Here is a 9,476-nt window from a genome sequence, read left to right on the forward strand (position 1 = left end):
GTCCTCGTCGGCTGACTCAGAGTCCTCGTTATCTAGTATTCTGAGTTTACACCCGTCGCTAACCCCTAACAAGAGGGGTAGTGTGTTAATATAGCACTGTGCCAGGGGATGGTCTGGTTAATATAGCAATGTGCCAGGGGATGGTCTGGTTAATATAGCACTGTGCCAGGGGATGGTCTGGTTAATATAGCACTGTGCCAGGGGATGGTCTGGTTAATATAGCACTGTGCCAGGGGATGGTCTGGTTAATATAGCACTGTGCCAGGGGATGGTCTGGTTAATATAGCACTGTGCCAGGGGATGGTCTGGTTAATATAGCACTGTGCCAGGGGATGGTCTGGTTAATATAGCACTGTGCCAGGGGATGGTCTGGTTAATATAGCACTGTGCCAGGGGATGGTTTGGTTAATATAGCACTGTGCCATGCCAGGGGATGGTCTGGTTAATATAGCACTGTGTCATGCCAGGGGATGGTCTGGTTAATATAGCACTGTGCCATGCCAGGGGATGGTCTGGTTAATATAGCACTGTGCCAGGGGATGGTTTGGTTAATATAGCACTGTGCCATGCCAGGGGATGGTCTGGTTAATATAGCACTGTGTCATGCCAGGGGATGGTCTGGTTAATATAGCACTGTGCCATGCCAGGGGATGGTCTGGTTAATATAGCACTGTGCCAGGGGATGGTCTGGTTAATATAGCACTGTACCAGGGGATGGTCTGGTTAATATAGCACTGTGCCATGCCAGGGGATGGTCTGGTTAATATAGCACTGTGCCAGGGGATGGTCTGGTTAATATAGCACTGTGTCATGCCAGGGGATGATCTGGTTAATATAGCACTGTGCCAGGGGATGGTCTGGTTAATATAGCACTGTGCCAGGGGATGGTCTGGTTAATATAGCACTGTACCAGGGGATGGTCTGGTTAATATAGCACTGTGCCAGGGGATGGTCTGGTTAATATAGCACTGTGCCAGGGGATGGTCTGGTTAATATAGCACTGTACCAGGGGATGGTCTGGTTAATATAGCACTGTGCCATGCCAGGGGATGGTCTGGTTAATATAGCACTATACCAGGGGATGGTCTGGCTAATATAGCACTGTACCAGGGGATGGTCTGGTTAATATAGCACTGTGCCAGGGGATGGTCTGGTTAATATAGCACTGTGCCAGGGGATGGTCTGGTTAATATAGCACTGTGTCATGCCAGGGGATGGTCTGGTTAATATAGCACTGTACCAGGGGATGGTCTGGTTAATATAGCACTGTGCCAGGGGATGGTCTGGTTAATATAGCACTGTGTCATGCCAGGGGATGGTCTGGTTAATATAGCACTGTACCAGGGGATGGTCTGGTTAATATAGCACTATGCCAGGGGATGGTCTGGTTAATATAGCACTGTACCAGGGGATGGTCTGGTTAATATAGCACTGTGCCATGCCAGGGGATGGTCTGGTTAATATAGCACTGTGCCAGGGGATGGTCTGGTTAATATAGCACTGTGCCAGGGGATGGTCTGGTTAATATAGCACTGTACCAGGGGATGGTCTGGTTAATATAGCACTATGCCAGGGGATGGTCTGGTTAATATAGCACTGTACCAGGGGATGGTCTGGTTAATATAGCACTGTACCAGGGGATGGTCTGGTTAATATAGCACTGTGCCATGCCAGGGGATGGTCTGGTTAATATAGCACTGTGCCAGGGGATTTTCTGGTTAATATAGCACTGTGCCATGCCAGGGGATGGTCTGGTTAATATAGCACTGTGCCAGGGGATGGTCTGGTTAATATAGCACTGTGCCATGCCAGGGGATGGTCTGGTTAATATAGCACTGTGCCAGGGGATGGTCTGGTTAATATAGCACTGTGCCATGCCAAGGGATGGTCTGGTTAATATAGCACTGTACCAGGGGATGGTCTGGTTAATATAGCACTGTGCCAGGGGATGGTCTGGTTAATATAGCACTGTGCCATGCCAGGGGATGGTCTGGTTAATATAGCACTGTGCCATGCCAGGGGATGGTCTGGTTAATATAGCACTGTGTCATGCCAGGGGATGGTCTGGTTAATATAGCACTGTGCCAGGGGATGGTCTGGTTAATATAGCACTGTACCAGGGGATGGTCTGGTTAATATAGCACTGTGTCATGCCAGGGGATGGTCTGGTTAATATAGCACTGTGCCAGGGGATGGTCTGGTTAATATAGCACTGTGCCAGGGGATGGTCTGGTTAATATAGCACTGTGCCAGGGGATGGTCTGGTTAATATAGCACTGTACCAGGGGATGGTCTGGTTAATATAGCACTGTACCAGGGGATGGTCTGGTTAATATAGCACTGTGCCAGGGGATGGTCTGGTTAATATAGCACTGTGCCAGGGGATGGTCTGGTTAATATAGCACTGTGTCATGCCAGGGGATGGTCTGGTTAATATAGCACTGTACCAGGGGATGGTCTGGTTAATATAGCACTATGCCAGGGGATGGTCTGGTTAATATAGCACTGTACCAGGGGATGGTCTGGTTAATATAGCACTGTGCCATGCCAGGGGATGGTCCGGTTAATATAGCACTGTGCCATGCCAGGGGATGGTCTGGTTAATATACCACTGTACCAGGTGATGGTCTGGTTAATATAGCACTGTGTCATGCCAGGGGATGGTCTGGTTAATATAGCACTGTGCCAGGGGATGGTCTGGTTAATATAGCACTGTGCCAGGGGATGGTCTGGTTAATATAGCACTGTGCCATGCCAGGGGATGGTCTGGTTAATATAGCACTGTGCCAGGGGATGGTCTGGTTAATATAGCACTGTGCCAGGGGATGGTCTGGTTAATATAGCACTGTGCCATGCCAGGGGATGGTCTGGTTAATATAGCACTGTGCCAGGGGATGGTCTGGTTAATATAGCACTGTACCATGCCAGGGGATGGTCTGGTTAATATAGCACTGTGCCAGGGGATGGTCTGGTTAATATAGCACTGTGCCAGGGGATGGTCTGGTTAATATAGCACTGTGCCATGCCAGGGGATGGTCTGGTTAATATAGCACTGTGCCATGCCAGGGGATGGTCTGGTTAATATAGCACTGTGCCATGCCAGGGGATGGTCTGGTTAATATAGCACTGTGCCAGGGGATGGTCTGGTTAATATAGCACTGTACCAGGGGATGGTCTGGTTAATATAGCACTGTGCCATGCCAGGGGATGGTCTGGTTAATATAGCACTGTGCCAGGGGATGGTCTGGTTAATATAGCACTGTGCCAGGGGATGGTCTGGTTAATATAGCACTGTACCAGGGGATGGTCTGGTTAATATAGCACTGTGCCAGGGGATGGTCTGGTTAATATAGCACTGTACCAGGGGATGGTCTGGTTAATATAGCACTGTACCAGGGGATGGTCTGGTTAATATAGCACTGTGCCAGGGGATGGTCTGGTTAATATAGCACTGTACCAGGGGATGGTCTGGTTAATATAGCACTGTGTCATGCCAGGGGATGGTCTGGTTAATATAGCACTGTGCCATGCCAGGGGATGGTCTGGTTAATATAGCACTGTGCCAGGGGATGGTCTGGTTAATATAGCACTGTACCAGGGGATGGTCTGGTTAATATAGCACTGTGCCATGCCAGGGGATGGTCTGGTTAATATAGCACTGTGCCAGGGGATGGTCTGGTTAATATAGCACTGTGTCATGCCAGGGGATGATCTGGTTAATATAGCACTGTGCCAGGGGATGGTCTGGTTAATATAGCACTGTGCCAGGGGATGGTCTGGTTAATATAGCACTGTACCAGGGGATGGTCTGGTTAATATAGCACTGTGCCAGGGGATGGTCTGGTTAATATAGCACTGTGCCAGGGGATGGTCTGGTTAATATAGCACTGTACCAGGGGATGGTCTGGTTAATATAGCACTGTGCCATGCCAGGGGATGGTCTGGTTAATATAGCACTATACCAGGGGATGGTCTGGCTAATATAGCACTGTACCAGGGGATGGTCTGGTTAATATAGCACTGTGCCAGGGGATGGTCTGGTTAATATAGCACTGTGCCAGGGGATGGTCTGGTTAATATAGCACTGTGTCATGCCAGGGGATGGTCTGGTTAATATAGCACTGTACCAGGGGATGGTCTGGTTAATATAGCACTGTGCCAGGGGATGGTCTGGTTAATATAGCACTGTGTCATGCCAGGGGATGGTCTGGTTAATATAGCACTGTACCAGGGGATGGTCTGGTTAATATAGCACTATGCCAGGGGATGGTCTGGTTAATATAGCACTGTACCAGGGGATGGTCTGGTTAATATAGCACTGTGCCATGCCAGGGGATGGTCTGGTTAATATAGCACTGTGCCAGGGGATGGTCTGGTTAATATAGCACTGTGTCATGCCAGGGGATGGTCTGGTTAATATAGCACTGTACCAGGGGATGGTCTGGTTAATATAGCACTATGCCAGGGGATGGTCTGGTTAATATAGCACTGTACCAGGGGATGGTCTGGTTAATATAGCACTGTACCAGGGGATGGTCTGGTTAATATAGCACTGTGCCATGCCAGGGGATGGTCTGGTTAATATAGCACTGTGCCAGGGGATTTTCTGGTTAATATAGCACTGTGCCATGCCAGGGGATGGTCTGGTTAATATAGCACTGTGCCAGGGGATGGTCTGGTTAATATAGCACTGTGCCATGCCAGGGGATGGTCTGGTTAATATAGCACTGTGCCAGGGGATGGTCTGGTTAATATAGCACTGTGCCATGCCAAGGGATGGTCTGGTTAATATAGCACTGTACCAGGGGATGGTCTGGTTAATATAGCACTGTGCCAGGGGATGGTCTGGTTAATATAGCACTGTGCCATGCCAGGGGATGGTCTGGTTAATATAGCACTGTGCCATGCCAGGGGATGGTCTGGTTAATATAGCACTGTGTCATGCCAGGGGATGGTCTGGTTAATATAGCACTGTGCCAGGGGATGGTCTGGTTAATATAGCACTGTACCAGGGGATGGTCTGGTTAATATAGCACTGTGTCATGCCAGGGGATGGTCTGGTTAATATAGCACTGTGCCAGGGGATGGTCTGGTTAATATAGCACTGTGCCAGGGGATGGTCTGGTTAATATAGCACTGTGCCAGGGGATGGTCTGGTTAATATAGCACTGTACCAGGGGATGGTCTGGTTAATATAGCACTGTACCAGGGGATGGTCTGGTTAATATAGCACTGTGCCAGGGGATGGTCTGGTTAATATAGCACTGTGCCAGGGGATGGTCTGGTTAATATAGCACTGTGTCATGCCAGGGGATGGTCTGGTTAATATAGCACTGTACCAGGGGATGGTCTGGTTAATATAGCACTATGCCAGGGGATGGTCTGGTTAATATAGCACTGTACCAGGGGATGGTCTGGTTAATATAGCACTGTGCCATGCCAGGGGATGGTCCGGTTAATATAGCACTGTGCCATGCCAGGGGATGGTCTGGTTAATATACCACTGTACCAGGTGATGGTCTGGTTAATATAGCACTGTGTCATGCCAGGGGATGGTCTGGTTAATATAGCACTGTGCCAGGGGATGGTCTGGTTAATATAGCACTGTGCCAGGGGATGGTCTGGTTAATATAGCACTGTGCCATGCCAGGGGATGGTCTGGTTAATATAGCACTGTGCCAGGGGATGGTCTGGTTAATATAGCACTGTGCCAGGGGATGGTCTGGTTAATATAGCACTGTGCCATGCCAGGGGATGGTCTGGTTAATATAGCACTGTGCCAGGGGATGGTCTGGTTAATATAGCACTGTACCATGCCAGGGGATGGTCTGGTTAATATAGCACTGTGCCAGGGGATGGTCTGGTTAATATAGCACTGTGCCAGGGGATGGTCTGGTTAATATAGCACTGTGCCATGCCAGGGGATGGTCTGGTTAATATAGCACTGTGCCATGCCAGGGGATGGTCTGGTTAATATAGCACTGTGCCATGCCAGGGGATGGTCTGGTTAATATAGCACTGTGCCAGGGGATGGTCTGGTTAATATAGCACTGTACCAGGGGATGGTCTGGTTAATATAGCACTGTGCCATGCCAGGGGATGGTCTGGTTAATATAGCACTGTGCCAGGGGATGGTCTGGTTAATATAGCACTGTGCCAGGGGATGGTCTGGTTAATATAGCACTGTACCAGGGGATGGTCTGGTTAATATAGCACTGTGCCAGGGGATGGTCTGGTTAATATAGCACTGTACCAGGGGATGGTCTGGTTAATATAGCACTGTACCAGGGGATGGTCTGGTTAATATAGCACTGTGCCAGGGGATGGTCTGGTTAATATAGCACTGTACCAGGGGATGGTCTGGTTAATATAGCACTGTGTCATGCCAGGGGATGGTCTGGTTAATATAGCACTGTGTCATGCCAGGGGATGGTCTGGTTAATATAACACTGTGCCAGGGGATGGTCTGGTTAATATAGCACTGTGCCAGGGGATGGTCTGGTTAATATAGCACTGTGCCATGCCAGGGGATGGTCTGGTTAATATAGCACTGTGCCAGGCGATGGTCTGGTTAATATAGCACTGTACCAGGGGATGGTCTGGTTAATATAACACTGTGCCAGGGGATGGTCTGGTTAATATAGCACTGTACCAGGGGATGGTCTGGTTAATATAGCACTGTGCCAGGGGATGGTCTGGTTAATATAGCACTGTGCTAGGGGATGGTCTGGTTAATATAGCACTGTACCAGGGGATGGTCTGGTTAATATAGCACTGTACCAGGCCAGGGGATGGTCTGGTTAATATAGCACTGTGCCAGGGGATGGTCTGTGTTAATATAGCACTGTACCAGGGGATGGTCTGTGTTAATATAGCACTGTGCCAGGGGATGGTCTGGTTAATATAGCACTGTGCCATGCCAGGGGATGGTCTGGTTAATATAGCACTGTGCCATGCCAGGGGATGGTCTGTGTTAATATAGCACTGTGCCATGCCAGGGGATGGTCTGGTTAATATAGCACTGTACCATGCCAGGGGATGGTCTGGTTAATATAGCACTGTGCCATGCCAGGGGATGGTCTGTGTTAATATAGCACGTGCCTGCCAGGGGATGGTCTGGTTAATATAGCACTGTACCATGCCAGGGGATGGTCTGGTTAATATAGCACTGTACCAGGGGATGGTCTGGTTAATATAGCACTGTACCAGGGGATGGTCTGGTTAATATAGCACTGTGCCATGGGATGGTCTGGTTAATATAGCACTGTGCCAGGGGATGGTCTGGTTAATATTGCACTGTGCCAGGGGATGGTCTGGTTAATATAGCACTGTACCATGCCAGGGGATGGTCTGGTTAATATAGCACTGTACCAGGGGATGGTCTGGTTAATATAGCACTGTACCAGGGGATGGTCTGGTTAATATAGCACTGTGCCAGGGGATGGTCTGGTTAATATAGCACTGTGCCATGCCAGGGGATGGTCTGGTTAATATAGCACTGTGCCATGCCAGGGGATGGTCTGGATAATATAGCACTGTGTCATGCCAGGGGATGGTCTGGTTAATATAGCACTGTGCCATGCCAGGGGATGGTCTGGTTAATATAGCACTGTGCCAGGGGATGGTCTGGTTAATATAGCACTGTACCAGGGGATGGTCTGGTTAATATAGCGCTGTGCCAGGGGATGGTCTGGTTAATATAGCACTGTGCCAGGGGATGGTCTGGTTAATATAGCACTGTGCCATGCCAGGGGATGGTCTGGTTAATATAGCACTGTACCAGGGGATGGTCTGGTTAATATAGCACTGTGCCATGCCAGGGGATGGTCTGGTTAATATAGCACTGTACCAGGGGATGGTCTGGTTAATATAGCACTGTGCCAGGGGATGGTCTGGTTAATATAGCATTGTGCCATGCCAGGGGATGGTCTGGTTAATATAGCACTGTACCAGGGGATGGTCTGGTTAATATAGCACTGTGCCATGCCAGGGGATGGTCTGGTTAATATAGCACTGTGCCATGCCAGGGGATGGTCTGGTTAATATAGCACTGTGCCAGGGGATGGTCTGGTTAATATAGCACTGTGCCAGGGGATGGTCTGGTTAATATAGCACTGTACCAGGGGATGGTCTGGTTAATATAGCACTGTGCCAGGGGATGGTCTGGTTAATATAGCACTGTGCCATGCCAGGGGATGGTCTGGTTAATATAGCACTGTGCCAGGGGATGGTCTGGTTAATATAGCACTGTACCAGGGGATGGTCTGGTTAATATAGCACTGTGCCATGCCAGGGGATGGTCTGGTTAATATAGCACTGTGCCAGGGGATGGTCTGGTTAATATAGCACTGTGTCATGCCAGGGGATGGTCTGGTTAATATAGCACTGTACCAGGGGATGGTCTGGTTAATATAGCACTGTGCCAGGGGATGGTCTGGTTAATATAGCACTGTGCCAGGGGATGGTCTGGTTAATATAGCACTGTACCAGGTGATGGTCTGGTTAATATAGCACTGTACCAGGGGATGGTCTGGCTAATATAGCACTGTACCAGGGGATGGTCTGGTTAATATAGCACTGTGCCATGCCAGGGGATGGTCTGGTTAATATAGCACTGTGCCATGCCAGGGGATGGTCTGGTTAATATAGCACTGTGCCAGGGGATTTTCTGGTTAATATAGCACTGTGCCATGCCAGGGGATGGTCTGGTTAATATAGAACTGTGCCAGGGGATGGTCTGGTTAATATAGCACTGTGCCATGCCAGGGGATGGTCTGGTTAATATAGCACTGTGCCAGGGGATGGTCTGGTTAATATAGCACTGTGCCATGCCAGGGGATGGTCTGGTTAATATAGCACTGTACCAGGGGATGGTCTGGTTAATATAGCACTGTGCCAGGGGATGGTCTGGTTAATATAGCACTGTACCAGGGGATGGTCTGGTTAATATAGCACTGTGCCAGGGGATGGTCTGGTTAATATAGCACTGTGCCATGCCAGGGGATGGTCTGGTTAATATAGCACTGTGCCAGGGGATGGTCTGGTTAATATAGCACTGTGTCATGCCAGGGGATGGTCTGGTTAATATAGCACTGTGCAAGGGGATGGTCTGGTTAATATAGCACTGTGCCATGCCAGGGGATGGTCTGGTTAATATAGCACTGTACCAGGTGATGGTCTGGTTAATATAGCACTGTACCAGGGGATGGTCTGGTTAATATAGCACTGTACCAGGTGATGGTCTGGTTAATATAGCACTGTACCAGGGGATGGTCTGGTTAATATAGCACTGTGCCAGGGGATGGTCTGGTTAATATAGCACTGTGCCAGGGGATGGTCTGGTTAATATAGCACTGTGCCATGCCAGGGGATGGTCTGGTTAATATAGCACTGTGTCATGCCAGGGGATGGTCTGGTTAATATAGCACTGTGCCAGGGGATGGTCTGGTTAATATAGCACTGTGCCATGCCAGGGG

The sequence above is a fragment of the Salmo salar genome, chromosome 16, assembly GCF_965601325.2.
Source record: "Salmo salar chromosome 16, fSalSal1, whole genome shotgun sequence".
Classification (NCBI taxonomy): Eukaryota; Metazoa; Chordata; class Actinopteri; order Salmoniformes; family Salmonidae; genus Salmo; species Salmo salar.